The sequence below is a fragment of the Taudactylus pleione genome, unplaced genomic scaffold (assembly GCF_031769625.1).
Source record: "Taudactylus pleione unplaced genomic scaffold, aTauple2 ptg000109l, whole genome shotgun sequence".
Taxonomy (NCBI): domain Eukaryota; kingdom Metazoa; phylum Chordata; class Amphibia; order Anura; family Myobatrachidae; genus Taudactylus; species Taudactylus pleione.
Window position 1 is genome coordinate 2,328,253 of NW_028284511.1, and position 18,592 is coordinate 2,346,844.

At 39.3% G+C, this 18,592-nt stretch overlaps 1 protein-coding gene across 1 annotated transcript in view; it reads left to right on the forward strand.

The window, feature by feature from the left end:
• Positions 1–12,990: 12,990 nt before the first annotated feature.
• LOC148525216 (von Willebrand factor-like) overlaps positions 12,991–18,592 on the forward strand; it is a 265,846-nt gene continuing 260,244 nt past the window's right edge. Inside the window, exon 1 of the mRNA XM_088471026.1 lies at positions 12,991–13,063. The gene's annotated coding sequence lies outside the window, so the exon portion shown is untranslated. The remainder of the gene's footprint in view (positions 13,064–18,592) is intronic.

The following is an 18,592-nucleotide window of genomic DNA, read 5'->3' on the forward strand; positions in this document are numbered from 1 at the left end:
CCGGTCTAAAGAGACTCTTTCTTTACAACTAAGTACCCAGAGTATAACACCAGTACTTGGACGCATATATTGGTATTAGTGCCTAAACACTGGGATCCATCTACACTTCAATATAAAGAGGATTATCTTGATCGTATACAAGCATAATAGCTTAAGTGGAGATTAGCTTATAATTAAGATATTATATATATATTTTTTTGTATTTGTTTTAATTATCTAGCTTGATTAAATTGCTTTTCTATTATAGTGTTATATGTTTATATGTATGTTTAATTATTAAATGAATATGCAATGATTCTTATTAGCGATCCCTAAGTGCTGTATTTGTGCTTATATTGAGTGATAAGTGATGAGTCTTTTTGTGCTGAATGTTGGATGCCCTTCCATCTTTTGTTTTGATTTTAGTTTTATAAGTGATAAGATCTTTTCTTTTTAGTTGCGCAGTTTTTTTTTAACTGTTCTGATAGAAATTGTTCATTATACCTTTTTGAAGGAAATTTTGTATCATTTGATTACTTTTTTCTTCAAATGTTGAATCCTCCATGCAATTTCTCCTAATTCTGCGGAACTGTCCTACTGGGATATTTCTCATTCAGTTCCAGTGATGATTGCTATTGAAAGCAAGTGTGTTGTTTCTATTGCATTCTTTGGTATGACTTCGTGTATGTATTTTGTTGTTGTTGATGAAAAATTCCAAGTCAAGAAAGATGACCATTTCTGTGCTATGAGAAGAGTTGAATTCTAAATTATGTTTGTTGATGTTTTTATGTTTCATGATGCTTTGCAGAACTTCTTCGCGGCCATCCCAGATGAAAAATAGGTCATCTATATATCTTGACCAAAATAGGATGTTGTTATTATGGGGGTTGTTGTTCCAAATCCATTACTCCTCCCACCAGGACACAAACAAACTGGCATAGCTAGGAGCAGAGGACGTCCCCATTGTGGTTCCATGCATTTGTAGGAATAATTCATTGAACCAAAAGTAATTAAGACGTAGGATGAAATCAATGTTGTCCATTATGAAATTAATTTGGGTATTTGGAATCTCTGATTGAGTTGAAAGGAAATGACGTGTTGCTTGGCATCCGGCTTCATGATCTATAACTGTATAGAATGATTTTATGTCACTGGTACTGTACATAGAATATATGTTTCTTTCCATTTAACATTATTTATTTTCTGTAGGATACTGGTAGTGTCTTTTTAAAAACCTTTTTGTTTTTCCACCAATATTTGGAGAAAAAATCCAAATATCTTGAGAGATTTGATGTCAGCAATTTTATTCCCAAGATTATGGGTCTTCCCGGTGGCTACTCCTTATGTTTGTGTAATTTATTGGAGATGGTAAAAAGTGGGGATTCTTGGATGTTCTTCATGAATATAGTCAAATCATTTTTTTCATTATAATTCCCATTTGTAATCCTTTCTTCAATTGTTGTGTTAATTTTTTCTAGAATTTCTGGGTTGGATCTTTTAAGTTTTTATATGTCTCTTCATCCAAAAGTAGTGTTATAGCTTCCTGTTTATAATCATTATTATCCATTACCACTACACCTCCTCCTTTATCTGTTGGCATGATGACAAGTGATGTGTCTTTTTTCAGTTATTTCAAGGCTTTTTTCTCTTCTTGGTTGAAATTGTACCTGTTTTTTATGGTAATTTTAAAATGTCATCTTTAACAAGACGTTGAAAGGTTGATATATGGGGCCCTTTTATGTGGGCCGGATAGAAGGATGATGATGGTTTGTATGTAATATGTTGATATTCTGATGTATTTGTCTGTGTAGTTAGGGTCTCTTTTGAAAATAATTTTTTGATACATATCTTTCTAATACATTTTTGGGTATCAATGTATAGATAGAATATATTTAAGTTGGAATGGTGGCATATTTTAAGCCCTTTTCCAATACACTGATCTGTGTATCTGTTACATTTTTACTGATGACAATCCTAGTCCGTCTACATAATTTACTAAAGCCGATGCCCAAGGGCATACATGGCTTAAGTCAGGGCACATCAAATCAAAGAAGAAATCTTTTACAGTGCTAAGAATAAAACATCAAAGGAAAAGTTAGCTGCAAAAAGACATAAAATTGGCAATATGCCTTTCACCACACGAAGTAGCAAGGAAAGGCTAAGGCTGCCTTTATTTATGACTTAAGGTCTGGCATCTTATAATGATGTAAGCCCTTTTCCCTGTAGATGTTTCAAAAAATTAAAATCATTAAGGCACAGGAACCAACTATGTACTCAGAAATGTCACAAATCCCTTAGGAGAGTCTAAGTGTGTCGATGGGTGTACTGTGTGAGCCTGACCTTTCCAATACTGTACTCAAAGAGGAACCTCCTTCCATCACATCCTCTGCAAATGTGGGGATGAGCCCCACAATTCAACATGCTGACATAGAATTTGAGGAAGCTTCTGTGGAAGTGCCCCAGGATGAGGAAGATATTTGATTAGCTGACGCTAAAAAGGATGATGATGATGAGGATGATGAGGATGTTGTTTGTGTAAATCAGGCCCCAGTGGAAACAGATATTACCCATGATAACAAAAACCCTATTGTCATACCTGGGCTTAAAACAAAAAAATCCACTTCTTATGAGTTGAATAATTTCTACCCAAATCCAAATTACAATTGTCAAGCCATCTATACCCATTGTCATGCCAGAGTAAGTAGAGGTAGGGACCCTAAATGTCTAGGAACCTACTCCCTATGATTTCATCTACAGCACATCCATCAAAAGTGTTTGCAAAGTTCAGAAACTTTGGAAAAAAAGTAAACACAAGCAGTCCAGCATCAGCTAGCTCTCTCCTCTCTGCTAGATCCAAGCACCTGACATCTTCACCACCAAAACCTTCATCAATAATATCCTCAATCATGATCGAAAGTAGTCCTGCATCCAAATTGATAAGGCTAACTCAGTCCTCCCCTATCCTGGATTCATCAGAAGAACCCTTGAGCACTATGCCTGCTGCTGCTGCTGGGAATGGATCTTCATCCCAGAAGGGGACCAGGAAGACTATTAGTAGTAGTTCTAAAAAAAACTGACTGTTAAACAATCCTTTGCAAGAGGAAGCAAGTATGACAGCAGTCACCCAGTTGCACAGCAGATCACTGACACCATAACATCTAATCTGGAATTAAATTTGCATCCAATATCTGCCATTAGTGCAGTGGGTTTTAGACAGTTAATTGGGCTCCTGTGTCCCCAATACCAAATCCCATCTTGTTTCCACTTCACTAGAAAAGCAATTCCCAGTCTGTACAGGGATGAGAACTTAATTAGTGCCCTCCAAAATGCCATTGTACCCACTGCCCACTTTACTACAGATATGTAGACAAGTGGAACAGGACAAACTCAAAATTACATGACTGTAACAGCCCACTGGGTGGGTGTATTGCCTTCAGTGCTGCCACCAACATCAGCATCATCTAAGAAACAGCAGCTCCTTAAAAGGCATGCTATTTTGTGTATCACCAGTTTCACTAAGAGGCATACTGCTGATAACCTTTTAGAAAAACTCAGGGAAGTCATTGCAAAATGGATTACCCCGCTTGAACTCTCCTTGGGATTTGTGAATGGCACCAATATTTTGAGAGCATTACAGCAGGGTTAATTACAACACGCTCCATGTTTTGCTAACACAAAATATTTTAAAAACTCCACCCTTTATATGCTTCAGCGGAAGGAGGAACAGCAAAAAGCCATCCAAAGCTACACAACAAACTATGACAAAGGAAGAGGAGGGGGCATGTACCTTACTCAAGCTCAGTGGAAAATTCTTTCCATGTTGTGCAAAGTACTGAAACCCTTCAAAGTAGTCACCTGCGAAGTGAGTTAGCTTGAGTCAGGTAATTCCCCTAATTAGACTGTTGGAAAAGTAGCTTGATAAAATGAAGGAGGATCTGAAATGAAGCGATTCTGCTAAGCATGTCAGACTTGTAGATCAAGTCCTTTATTCACTTCACCAGGATCCAAGGGTTGTCAGGATATTACAATCGGATCAATACATTTTGGCGACCATGCTGGATCATAGGTTTAAGTCATATGTTGTGTCTTTCTTCCCAGCGGACACAGATCTGAAGAAATGCAAAGAGCTGTTTGTAAGGAAATTGTCAGCTCAAGCGGCACGTGATGCAGCAATGGCTTCTCCTTCAGTTTCTCCAGCAAGTGTGGCTGCCAGGAAAAAACTAACCTTTCCCAAAGAAAAGACCAACTGGTGATACAGATGTGTCAACACAACCAGGTTTTGATATCTGGTCGGGTCTAAAAGAATTGTCTAAAATTAATGAGACCTTTACCATGACTCCATCTGATATGGTCACTATTCAAATAATTGTTGAGGATTATTTTAATGATAGCATCCATATAGATATGTCAGACAGTCCATTTCACTACTGGCAGGAATAAAAAGCAATTTGGAGGCCCTTGCACAAACTGGCTTTGCTTAACTTGAGCAGCCCACTGTCCAGTGTGTACTCTGAAAGAGTTTTTAGCACAGCCGGAAACCTTTGTCAGCGATCGGCGTAGGAAGCTACTTTCTTAAAATGTGGAAAAGATGATGTTCATCAAAATGAACTACAAATTTCACAAGAAAGACCTTTACCCCCAATTACATCCAAAAATTACAGAGGCACCTTAGGCTGTAATAGTGGATTCCAGCGGGGACAAATTAATATTGTGTGAAGATGATGTACACACTGATGAGGGTGAGGAATCAAATGATGATGATGGCGACAACATCTTGCCTCTGTAAAGCCAGTTTGTGCATGGAGAGATCATTACCAGCAATGTCCGCTGCCTGTTGGTAGCTTGTTTTGTGGAAGCTTAACACAAACCAATCGCTTCAGCCACAATTGTCAGTTACTGTCTCTGAAGTGATTGGTTTGTTAAACTGTGTTTGCTATATACAACATAAGGGTGGGTGGAAGGGCCCAAGGACAATTCCATCTTGCACTTCTTGTCTTTGCATTATGTGCTGTTTGGGACATTACTGTCTGACATTTTTAATTTTATAGTTTACTAAACTGCCATTCTGTCTGCCACTGCTCTGTGGCAAATGTTTCATATATGTCCTATATTTTTTTTAAATTGCCATGTTTTTGTGCCGCTGCTCTGATGCTTCCTAATGTTTTAGTTTCATACTGTATTTATTTCAACTAAAATCACAATAGGCATACTTTCAAAATACTCTTGTGCCCTTTTCCAACCTTGATTTTAGATACCACCCTGGTGGGCTAGGGTTTCCTTGATAATAACAGCCATGCTTGGTCAGATGCAACTCAAACACTAAATGGAGAGGTTATTTGATGATGGTATCTTGAGATGTTCTCCCTCCTCCCCTCCCAGCTTTCCCATACACAGAAGCACAATGATAAGAGATGTTTAGTACCAGACTTTACAATCCATCTACCCCCTTCCTGTTCAGAGCTTCTATTTTGTGTGCTGCCACAGACATCATCTCCTACAAGCCCCTTTGATTCATTTTTTTTAAATTTGGAACCACCGAAAAACTTCACTGGGTCAAGGACTGATGTGAATGAGTCCAAAATTGTTGGTAAATGCCTTCCCTCCTCCCTCATAAATTTGCTTCCAAATAAAAAAAAATGAAAAGAAACCCTTCCTTTCCCTGCCTTCAACTACATACATACTCCAACTCCCTCAGGCCTCTTGAATAATAAAAACATTTAATTCTTGAGGTGCCATGTTGGTAGTTGAACTGCTGCAATCTTTGAAATGTGGTTGCTGAATGCAAAAAATGTCCAAAAATGTTTATGGCCACAGACAGCATTTCCTGCATGCTCCTTTAAGTTTAAAACATATTCTGAACCACCAAGTTGATTTTGTGGGCAAAACGTGGGACATATTGTTCACCCCTGCTCTCCTTTCCTCCCTGTTATAAATTTGCCTCAGAATAAAAAAATTAAATTACTTTTACTTTGAATTAACCCTTCCTGTACCTGCCTTTAACTATATACATACTCCATCTCCCTCAGTCCTCTTGATTAATGAAAACATATGTTTCCTTATGTACCATGTTGGGGGTTGAACTGCCATGTGTTTTCAGCATTGGCTATCACAGCCATGCACTAAACGGCTGGAAAATTGCTGCTGTGGCCATTTTCCCAGCATTTTGCAAATGGTGGCCACGGCATTTTCCCGGTGACCTGCACATGTGCAGTACACTCTAGGCACAGACTAGTTCCTGGAGTCTACTGCTGTGATCAGTCCACAGCCGGCCGCTGGAGAGAGAGGAGGGGGCCCCCGACAAGGAATGCACATGCGCCCCCATCTCTTTTAAAACGCCCCTTACATTATCTATGGTAGGATAGTCCCTTCAGATTGTAATTGTCCATACTTCCTCTATATGGACCGATATGGCTCTGGACTATGTTTAAATTGAGAAAGTACAGTCTTACAAATAGTTTGTGATCCTTTCCATATAAATAAACATCAACAATGTTTAATGGAGGCTTTCAGAAATGTGTTATGATTGTGGTCTGATGTGCTGCTACAAAGAAAAGTTCACTCTGTTGGTAAAGGCCAAAATTAGTTAAATTTATGTTGCATGGGACTGGCCTAAACCAGCAGTGATTGTTAAATAAAGCAATCAAACAATGGGAATTAATTAATGCTCAAATTTAGCTGAAGTCCCCAAAGAGCAAAAAAACTTTTTCACACTTGAAGATTGTGTTTAATACTTTACACAACAACAAATGAAAGTAGAACCAAATCTTGATACAGTATGTTATTTTTTTAATTCAAACTCCACTTTCTATACTACAACCACAAATTGACCTACCAAAATGTATTGTGAATATGTAATTTGATAGGGTGTCAACATTTTTTCATCAGACTTTTTTTGGCCTTGACATTAAACATAAACATTCTCAGAAGAAAATAGGACATATGGGGTTTATTTACGAAGCAACCCGACACTTCTGTCCATGTTTATGCCCGATATTTAAAAGGACAGTGCTTTTCTAGCAAGACATACCTAGTAAAAACAATGCCCTTATAAATATCTGGCATAACCACAAACAGATCTACTATGGAAATAATCCCCTATGTTTCTAGAAATTCTAGGAATTTTTTCTCTGGTTCCAGTATGTACAGGAATCATTCAGTTTTAATTATAAGAACTGTTTTTACCAAGTCAGCACCACTTGGAAGCACTAATGTTGGCCACAAGTGGGCTGAACCTATTGTGTGACCCAAGCATCGAACTTTAGAGTACATTTCCATTATGGCTTCTAATGGGAACTATCCAATTTAAAAAGATCTGATTTTCTGGCATTTTGTGGGCTGGAATATGTGTGTGCCTGTGAATGAAAACAGACACTGGTAGTGATCATTTTCCTACCATATTTTTGATAACGCTCAATATTGATAACGTTGATTTCAGTGATGCATTCTTGAGCATATTTTTTATTTTGTTGCCTTAAATGCCGGTAATGGGCCAACTTCCAATTGTGATTGAAATAAAAAAAATAACACATTTTGTCATACTAGGTACAATGTTTTGTGCGTATATGTTTATGGTTATATATTCTCACCTTAATATCTTCCCCTTTTGCAGACTGTTACTGCGAATACAATGGAGTAATTTATGCATACAAGGAAACCATCTATAATAGCTATGCCGGACAAGGAATGTGTTTAATTGCTGTATGTGAAGCCAATGGTACAATTACCATAAAGAATTATTCTTGTGGAACTGAGACACCCAGTACAACTCAAAGAGTAACAAAAGAATTAACGTCTACAACTAGCACGTCTTCTACAGCACCTACTACAACTACATGTGCCTGCTACTTTAAAGGAATTTCATATAAACCTGGTTTGTGACATTGGAGTATATTATACATTATTTGTACAGTACTTTATTTACATTTTGCTGTTGTTTAAAGAGCTGATTGTATCATTTAAAACACAGAGGGGCCTGTTTATCAATTTTTTTACTAAAATAATGTAAAAATGGGTGTTTTCACACCCATTTCACATTATTTTAGTATCACTTAAATGTATCAAAGGGATTTTGGAGCAGTTTTCATAAAAAACTCCAAGCCCTTAAATTCCCTTTTTTTAGTAAGCAGAATGCATTTCCCATATCTGTTTCAGATTTACTAAAAGAAGTTGTAAAAAAAATTCCGGGAAGGAGCCCTGCAATAATAACGCTATCTGAAATTGGCATTGTGAAGGCTTCCTTCCCCTTTTCCCCTATTCCAATTCAGCCTTCCCTGCCTGCTGACAGGGTAAGCAAAGCCCAAAGCAGGCTTCTGTGATCAGCCTGTGTGTCTAATAGACCACAGACTGATCACAAAGATAAAAAAAGTTCAAATTAAAAAAATATTCCCTTACCTGCACTAGGGGTCGGTGATCAGTGATCAGTGAGCTCTTCTCTGATCCGGTCAGCTGATCACTGTGCTCTTTCAGTAACCCCAGTCATCTGCTCTGTGCTGTGAACTGAGATGCAGTGGTCCCAGCTGGCATCTCAGTTTACTGCACAGATCAGATGAGCAGGGTCAAAGTAGGAGCCCATGATAAGCTAGCCAGGTCACTGAGGAGCGCAACGGTTCACTGTTCACCTGAAAGGAGGTAAATGTTAGCTGAGGAAGGAGCAGAGGGGTATGAGGTTTGCTGGTAGTGCTTGGGCAGGCATAATCTCATGGTATTTTTTGCAAAAAATACCATGATCAGTGCAGGGAGGGAATTCACAGGGGCAGAGCTTTCTTGCAAGCTTTATTCCTGCATGCAAATTTGATATTTCCTACATTTGCAATGTGAATTTAGGAAAAATATATCACACCACAATTGCATTTTAAATGCGGATTATGGTAAATATGCCACAGAGACTTAAGATATAAAGAAAATTGAGAAAAGTGGATGCACCTCAACATCTCAGATAACCAATGATCATTTTCATGACTGCGGAGATAACCTGCCTTACTGAGTGCAGTCTCAATCAGTATATTCCTGTATGCACTGTCTATTACAATCTGCTAATTACATTTGTGCGGTTTCAGGGGCAGCCTGTGTATTCCTGTGTACAGCTCTAGCTACAGTTTGCTAAATTATTGTGCAGTTCCTGTCTTAGCCTGAAGGCTATCAGCATTCTATGCCTAACATCATCTGCAGAGGGCCCATATCCTTAGTGTGTATTCTGTCTGTCTGAACTCAAGGCCTAAATTAGGAAGTCTGTGCATGCGCAGAATGTGTACTATGCATGTGCACAATGGGTTCTGCGTGACCACTCACACTGAGCCTGGCCAAAAGCAGCAACCATTGCTTTCTTGTGGCTGTGCAATACCGTCCATCTCTGAATCAGGCCCTTCTTCCACTATTTTCCAGACACTGCTATATTGAGCATCATCTTACTGTTAGGGGTAAATTTACTAAGATTTGAGTTTGCGAGATTGCAATCTTGGGTGATTGTAGGCATTTTTTTCAACTCGCAAATTTACTAAAGGTAAACTTGGGTGAGATTTCTCTCATTTCACTGAAAAACTCGGGTGAGATTGCAAACTCGAATAAAGTCACCATCTCCTTATCTCCAAGGTACTTTTCATGAAAAAGATGCAACTCGGGAATTTGCCAAGATTTGAAATTACAGTCTCGGGTGTCATTGTAGCAAACTCCCAGCTAAATTGAAGTTTTAAATAGACCATCTCCTGAGCTGCGAGTTTGGCAGAAACATACACAGATCAGTGTGATTTGTGTACGTTTCTGCATGTAAACATTATCTAAAGGGTTAATATTAAAATAAAGTGACGTAGGGACCCCCCCAAAAAAAGCATAACCAGCCCTAGTATGCTCAGCCAGTCCTGGTTCCTAAAAATACAGGGAAAAAAATTAGTAGGGTTACCCCATATTTTAGGAACCAGAACTTGGCTGCTGAGCCTGTCCTAAATATAGGGGGGAAAAATTGTGTAGGGGTCCCCCTATTTTTAAAACCAGCACTGGAATCAAATCTGGCTAGGTTGTAATGCCATAGCCAGGGGACTCTTTCACCGGGTCTTCTCTGCCAAAGCATTATCACCCCATGCCAGTCAGCCCAAGCTGGGTATCTCAAAGGAGGTGAGGACCCACCAATAGAGGGGTTTCCTCTCTCCCAAGCACCCCACGCTTAAGCTGAAGCCCAGGGCTTTTCCCCACACCCCTGGAGCGGTGGGTATGGGGTAATACTAGTGAAAATGGAATCTGTTTTTTTTTGTGGAACTACAAGTGCCAGCAGGTGGCCGGCACCCATGTAAAAATCCACAAGACACACACACCATAGTAAGTATATTTTTATTACACAACTACCTACCACACTCACACATACTTACCTGCTGCTATCTGATCAGCCCCCTTGACCATTAGAATGCCACGAGTGTACCTGTAAAAAAACAGTTAGCGGCCACTGATTGGCTGAAGGCTCTTGCTTCAGACAGTTCACACATGGGGGTCTCCAGTCACTAGCCAGGTAGTGATGTATGTGGTCACACATGCATTGCTACAGTCCATTTGTTATTTTTCCAAGACACAGAGATGCTACAGCACAAGGACAGAGGTGAGTATAGTTTTACAGGTACAATAAAGGGGTCCCCACCTCCCCTGTGATCCCGAGCTTGGGCTTACTGGCTTGGGGTGATAATGCTTTGGCTGTGGAGACCAGGTGAAAGGGTCCCCTGGCTGTGACATTACACCCTGAATCATAGTAGCTTTAAATTGAAAACAAAATATCTACTTAATCATTTTGAGTTCCAAACCAGATGAAAGGGTTATTTTGTTGCAATGTTTCCATTCACACATACAGCATCAGTTCAGTGAACCATGAATCAAGTCAGAGTCCTTATTTTGCAATACTGATAATAAAGCCGATTAAAAATTGCACAGCCTTTAATTAGAATGCATAAACACTGGTGTCCCAGTATTGTGGGGTGTAACCTGAGAGTTTGTAATAGTAAAGGTCCTTACAGGCTGATGTTTCCTGTGTGTACACAAAACCTTTACTGTAGGTGGCGTGGCCGAGGTTCATTCCTGCTGGTACTCTGTCCCCACAAAAAGCCGTGGCTGGAGATGAAAGCGATGGCCACTGACAAGATGCAGTGGCTGCCGATGGTCTTTCACGGCTGCTGGGTGAGCGGATCTAGGTATTCCATGTGGTGTCAAAGCTGTGATGAAAGCCACTAATGCCTGGAGGGTGACGTCAATGTGTTTTGTGCCGTATAGCACCGAGACTTTCTCACAACAGGATATCGGAGCCTCTGTGGTCTCCTTTTATCCCTCCAAGTTCAGATTAATTAGATAAATTAGTGACACCTGGATTCATTAGGTGTCTGGACTTGATTCGTGGTTCATTGAAGTGAACTGATACCCTATGTGTGAATGGATACATTGCAACAAACTAACCCATTCATCTGGCTTGGAACTCAAATTGATTAAATAGATATTTTGTTTTCAATTTAAAGCTGCTACAGTACAGGTGGATATGTATATGTAGTCTTTATATGCTGCTATTTTTATGTATCAGTTGTTTTTATAATCTATCCTATTACCTGTTTGTGTTTTGACTATTCAACCATTAAATGGTATTTTCATTATTTTCAGAATAAAGCCTCCTGTTTATTAATAGAGAACAAACAGTTTTATATTGACCTTTTTTACACTCATTATATTTCAACACCAAGCACAGTAATTATTGTTTTTTACATTTTCTGTTGGAGATTTTGTATCTCTAGGGTCTCAACTAGACCCTGTTTACATGCAGCAGGTGTTGACTGATATAAATATATATTTATGTATCAACAGCGCCAGGAATTGCAGTAATTCACTGCTCAGTTTAGCCTTCTATTTAACCAAGTCAACCTTAAAACATGTTGACATATTGGTGGTTGACCTAATGACAATTTCGACCTTCTGTCTGTTGACATTCAGAATGTGTCGACCTTTTGTTGCCAACCTTCTGAATGTCGACCTTTTTAATGTTGATCAGTCGAATGGATGCCCTGAAGTTGCAGTACAAGATGACATTTAGCTTAGTTATATGTGGTGAATATTAATTTTGGTTTCTAACATAAATATAAACAGATAGGGAGCCACATCATGCTGTTGTTAGGATAATAATGTATACAAATTATGACATGGTGATGCTAATAGTATTAATATGTCCTATACAGCTACAATGAGGTCAACAGACCTATACAATCTGGATGGTATGATGTCTGGTCATCCAGATGTACAACATGTTGGGCTTTGATGCATTTCTGATATTTTTTAGATACTTGATGAATATTATGAGTATAAATGAAATTCTATACAGTAGCTTAAATTAAGTAAACCAAAGATGTGCAGTCTATATCATTGAAAAGCTGATTTACATTACTTTTTTGTTTTGTTTTTACAGATACTGTAATATACAGAACTAAAAATGACTACAGAGGCTGTGCATCTGCAACTTTTTGCAGTAACTTATGTAAAATAACTTCTGAAGAATTGCCATGTACAACACAATTATCCAGCACTACACAACATAGTTCCACAGCATCAGTCAATGTAACATCAATGACTGGAGCAATAACACAATCAACATCAACTGGAACATCAACTAATAATACAGCAACACCAACCACTGTTACTGCAACTCCATCAACAACAACTTTATATACTACTACTAGTACAGTAACACCAACCACTATAACAGAAACATCCAATTCTACTAGAACTACAACTACTAGCACAGCAACACCAATAACTACTGGAACTACAACTAGCTCAACAACAATATCCCTTGGTACTACAACTACTACATCTACAACAGCATACAAATCTATTGGAACTATTACTAGCAGAGCAACAACAACCACTGGTACTGCAACTACTAAATCGACAACACCCTTCACAGCTACTGGAACATCAACTGCTAGTACAGTAACACCAACCACTAGAACAGAAACACCATCCATGACTAATAGAACTTATATTACTAGTACAGCAACCCCAAGCACTGGTACTACAACTTCTACATCTACAACACCATTACCATCTACTGGAACATTGGCCACTAGTACAGGTAAGTTTTTAATCAATTTATAAAATAATATAAATAAATAATAAGCAATATTATAATACAAATCAATTCCACACCAGTGTATGGGTACTTCTAATCTTATTTTAAAGGTCCTATATTCTCAATTTGGTATTTTATTCCATCTGTAAGTTTTTCTTTACACATCAGGTGCTACCCACAGCTCAAAAAACATATTCAAAATCAGCACAAGACAAAGACAAGTGGTTCTCGGAGTGCACAAAGACCAATCTATTTAAAAATTAAATAAATCCTTTATTGAAATGCATTAAAAAATATCCCGTTGATATCATAAATATGGTGAAATATTTAAAAAGTATAGAATGTGAACAAAGACAAAAAATAGCGTTTGTTAAAATAAAATTCAATATTATGGCCCCTGTCTTAAATTGTTCTTCCCAATATTCACTAATATTTTGGCTTAATAGCCTAATTATTGTGAAGTCTTTGTGAGTATGATTGTCCCATTTGTACAACAATGTAAACACTCATTCTAGTGGAATACTATTATGTGTCCAGTTCTATCAGTTGAATAAGAAACTGTATCAGTATGATTATACAAACATACATCTAGCAGTGGTTTGTTGATACAATGTTTCAAGATGTTGCACATAATCTGCTGCCTGTCCAATTCTAATATCTAATAGTACCACTAGATGTCTGCTATAACTTTTTTATACTTATGGTGCATACACAGTGTCAGATTTCTTATCAGATATGAACAATAATGATTGTAAAAATCGTTCAGTTGTACATATCTTTGACAGGTAAGGCATGCATCGATGAACGATGCATGTTCCCTCTTGTCAGATAACGATCTCTGACATTGACTGTGTTTGCAGTCAGATTTTTACAATTTCATTCATTTTAATACTGTCAAAAATCGTTCAATCGTTCATCGTTCATCAAATCTGACCTTGTGTGTGCACCATTAGATCTCCTTCTTAAAATACATCTATAGTTGTATTCTTTACAGAAAGACGGTGGTTAATGTACTTTACTATCACAGCTATTAGTATGGAAATTTAATATTATGACAGGCATATAAAGTAATATAAATTTCCATGCTAATAACTGTGATAATAAAGTACATTAACCACAGTCATTTTGTAAAGCATACAACTATATAAGTGTTTAACCTAAAACTGCTCGGTTATGACTGAATTAGGTCAAGAACATCTTTTTAGATTGTATCCAACCCAATTTTATAAAAATGTAAACACTGTATAAAATAAAATTAACATTTTTGTGGTATACTGTAATGATGGCCGATGGGTTCAACCATCAATAGAAACCATCGATTGAGGCCACAACCACCGATGTTACCCCAGGCCTGGGAATGGCAAGTGCAGGTTTGCACCCCAAATCTGGGAGTGGCGAGTGCAGTGGATTTCTGACATTGTTTATTTGGTTAATTTTTAATTAACCTTATTGTGATCACAGCTTTCTCATGCACCCCTTTATTTATTTTAACCTGTGTCAGCTGCCTTTTTGGTAGTATGATAGAAGCTATGTTGGTGACTGTCTTACCTTTTAAAGCCATTAGTTAGTTGGCTGGTGAGCTTTAAACCAGTTAACATGTTTTCAGTTTAAACTATGTGATAGAAGCTACCAGGTCTCCATAAGTCTGACGGATAGGGTAGGACCTGCAGCGAAGTGGGGTCCAGTGATGTGGGCTCCAGGCTTAAATGCATTGATCAATCCATGAACGAAAACCCCATCATATATGTATTATGGTGAGTTATTTAACAATGGTAAGTGCTGAGTTTTGTGTTTTTACATATATTATATATATATATATATATATATATATGTTACACACATATGTGCTGTTTGGTGTAGGATGGACAAAGGGGGAGTGTGATCATGTTTGGTTGCTCTAGAGCCGCAGAAGGGGGGTGTGCCGCTGCCGGCCCGGGTACATAGCATCAACCGTGGCTACCAGTGCCGTGGCTGCTGCTTCCAACTAAAGGGAGTGAGGACAGCTACCCAATTACTGCTGGCCAGCAGTGATAGAGACACAAAAGAGAGGGAGCTGTGGGTGTAGAGGGACCAATAGGTCCCTCCGATATAGGTGGCTGCAGGAAGATTAGCTTCCCGCAGCCACCTAGAGGGCATTTCTGACTGGTCGCATCTGATGCGACCATGTCAGGGAAAGCCCAGCCTGGCGTGGTTGCATCTGATGCGACCGTGCCAGGCAAGTGGTTTAAAAGGAGATCTAAGTATATAAACTAATAGTGGCAATACTACAATTGATGCCATGTATTTGAAATTGCTTTATGTTAATAAGTGGTAATTAAAATCCACAATTGAGAAGTCAGAGCCCAGACACCTAGGGGACCAACAGTGTCTGGATCTATGTGATTAAAAAGTGGTGATTTTTTCGATATGCCACTAATCATACAGAATATAAGAATTGCTAAAGGATACAATTGGTGCTGTTATTAAAACTGTTATTAACTGAGGGCCTGATTCACTACTGTATGCAACTGCGTATGCAATTGCGATTATGCATGCACTTCAACTATGATAGTATGCTAATCCATCCCGTCACAGCGATGCACAAGGACGTCCACTTTATTTAGCACACATCCGTAATGTTTTGCAAGACTGTGAAACAATCGGAACAATCGAGTACCATCGCAGTCTCACACACACTTGCACACAGGGCCGGATTAAGGTCTGTGGGGGCCCCTGGGCAACAAACATGGGGGGCCCCTATTAAATGTGACAAATGGGGGGTATGCACAATTGGGACCTTATGCAGAGACCCCAGTAGTGTCAGTGCCCACAGTGGTAGTGCCCCTTATGCAGTGCCCCCTGTGCAATACTCCCATTAATAGTTTCCCCTGTAGTAATGCCCTCTGTATAAATGCCCCCAGTTGTAATACCCCTGTAGTTGTGCCCCAAATAGTAATGCTCCCCAGTAGTAATTGGGCATGTGCCCAATAGTAATGCCCTAGTAGTAATGCCCCCTGTATAAATCCCCCAGTAGTAATACCCATGTAGTTGTGCCCCCAATAGTAATGCCCCCAGTAGTCATTCCCCCTTTAGTAGAGCCCTCTGTAGAAATGCCCCCAGTAGTAATGCCCCTCTATTAGTGCCTCCAATACTAATGCTCCCTCTCTAGTAGAGCTCCCAATAGTAATGACCCCTGATTAATGCCCCAGTAGTAATTCCCCCCCTCAGTAATGCCTTCAGTAGTAATGCCCCCCCAGTAATGCCCCCAGTAGTAATGCCTCCCCCCTCCCCGAGTAATGCCCCAGTAGTAATGCTCCCCCCTAAGTAATGCCCCCAGTAGTAATGCCTACCCCCCACCCCGAGTAATGCCCCAGGTGTAATACCCCCCCAAGTAGTGTCCACTGTAGTAATGCCCCCCACCAGTAATGTCCCCAGTAGGCCGCTTGCACTTGCGCCTGGTAAATGGAGCCTCCCTGCGGCGCCGGGGTTAAGTTGGCCGGAGGAAGCGGAACTGGTTCTGTCTCCTCCGGTCCACTTTAACCCCGATGGGTATGGGGGCCCTTAACATGTGGGGGCCCAGGGATGATCGCCCCTGTCGCCCCCCTGTTACTCCGGCCCTGCTTGCACAAGCTCTGACCTTACTCTGAATTTGCTAACAACTATGCACGCCATGAGACCTCACACTGCATATGGCATTGCAGTGGATAATTTACACACACCCCTGCAATGGCATGCGAATGCACTGGCATGCCTGCAATTCCCCAACCACCTCCCCATTGCCCCCTAAAAATGGCACCTCCTGTCAATCACTCTACGATGGGTCTGCGTAGCCTCTGTAATTAGAGTATGTGTAACATCTTGAAACATTGTATCAACAAACCACTGCTAGTTGTATGTTTGTAGCCATACTGATATAGTCTTTTATTCAACTTATAGAACTGGACACACAATATTATTCCACTAAGTGCGAGTGTTTATATTGTTGTAGAAATGGGACAATCATACTAACAAAGACTTCACAATAATTAGGCTATTAAGCCAGAATATTAGTGCTTAGTGGGAAGAGCAATTTATCAAAGGGGCCATAACATTGAATTTTATTTTAACAAACACTATTTCTTGTCTTTGTTCACATTCTATACTTTTTAAATATTTCACCATATTTATGATATCAACGGGATATATTTTAATGCATATTAATAAAGGATATATTTTTTTCAATATATTGGATTTTATGCACTCCGAGAACCGCTCTTCTTTTTCTTGTGCTATTTTTGAATATCATTATAATAATTTAAATGTAAACATGTGTACATACTGCATATACTGACATAATCCCTTGGATTTTAGATAATCATTGGATATTTTCTAGAGCCATAATTATACATTTTTGTTTCCTAGTGGTAAGAGAACATCAACACTTCCATACTGTATTATTGGATGGTGTCATATTATTATTAATATTTATTACCAGTTATATAGCGAACACATATTCTGCAGCACTTTGCAGAGAATATTTGCCCATTCACATCAGTCCCTGTCCCAGTGGAGCTTACAAACTATACTGCTTGGGGAGGCATGGCCAGTCCGGGATGTAGTTAGGATGTCGGCGAGCGTTATATTACCCTCCGATATTCCGACAGCCACATCCTGACATGGGACTAATGATAGGCGTTGGGATTTTGACACCTATGATTAGCCCCACTACTAAATCCCAAGACCCGACTTGCCAATGAAGGTAAGCTGGGTGTCTTAGCGTGTAGCCACAGGGGGGTTAGCATTAGGGACCCTCAGAGGGACTTAGGGTTAGGAACCTCCCTGGGAGGGTTAGGGTAGGGAAAGGGGGGTTAGGGTTAGGCTCAACAAGAGGGGTTAGGCACCCCCCTGGGAGTGTTAGGTGTAGGGCGCGGGGAGAGAGGGTTAGGTTTAGGAACTAATGGGGGAGGTTAAGGTTAGGCACTAAGGGGGGAGGTTAGGTTTAGGCACCCCTAAGGGAGGGTTAGGGTTAGTGAGGGGAGAGGGGAGGCATAGACTACTTACCTGATGCTGTCGGGATTCCGATTTCTTGGGCTGCTGCTATCGGTTTTTGATCCGCTGGGATTACATACCAATTCCGGCCAGTCCATTGGAGTGGGATGTCTAGTCAACAAACTCCGCATTTAACCACTTATAGAAACTACTGTGCCCTTCAGCACTCTCAAATTATCATGTCCATTGTACTCATTATAACAATGACTACTGACAGTTGGAGTATCTTTGTACCAGTCCTCTTTCAGTAAAAATGATCACAGAGATAAAATAACTTACTATTGTTCCTTTTAGAAAACAAATCTGATACTTACAAATATTTAATATAGCATTTGAAACAGTGTGCAGAAAATGTAATTCAATGAGAAATAATAGTACATGACCTTAATAAGAAACATTCATTTGCGTTGTTTAAGAAGATCTATCATATAATTTTATCTAAAAAGTTGTGTTTGCAGTGTTAAATGTATAAAAATATTTATTTTCTGGTTTGTAGAGGTCATAAAGGGTCATAAAGCTCAAACA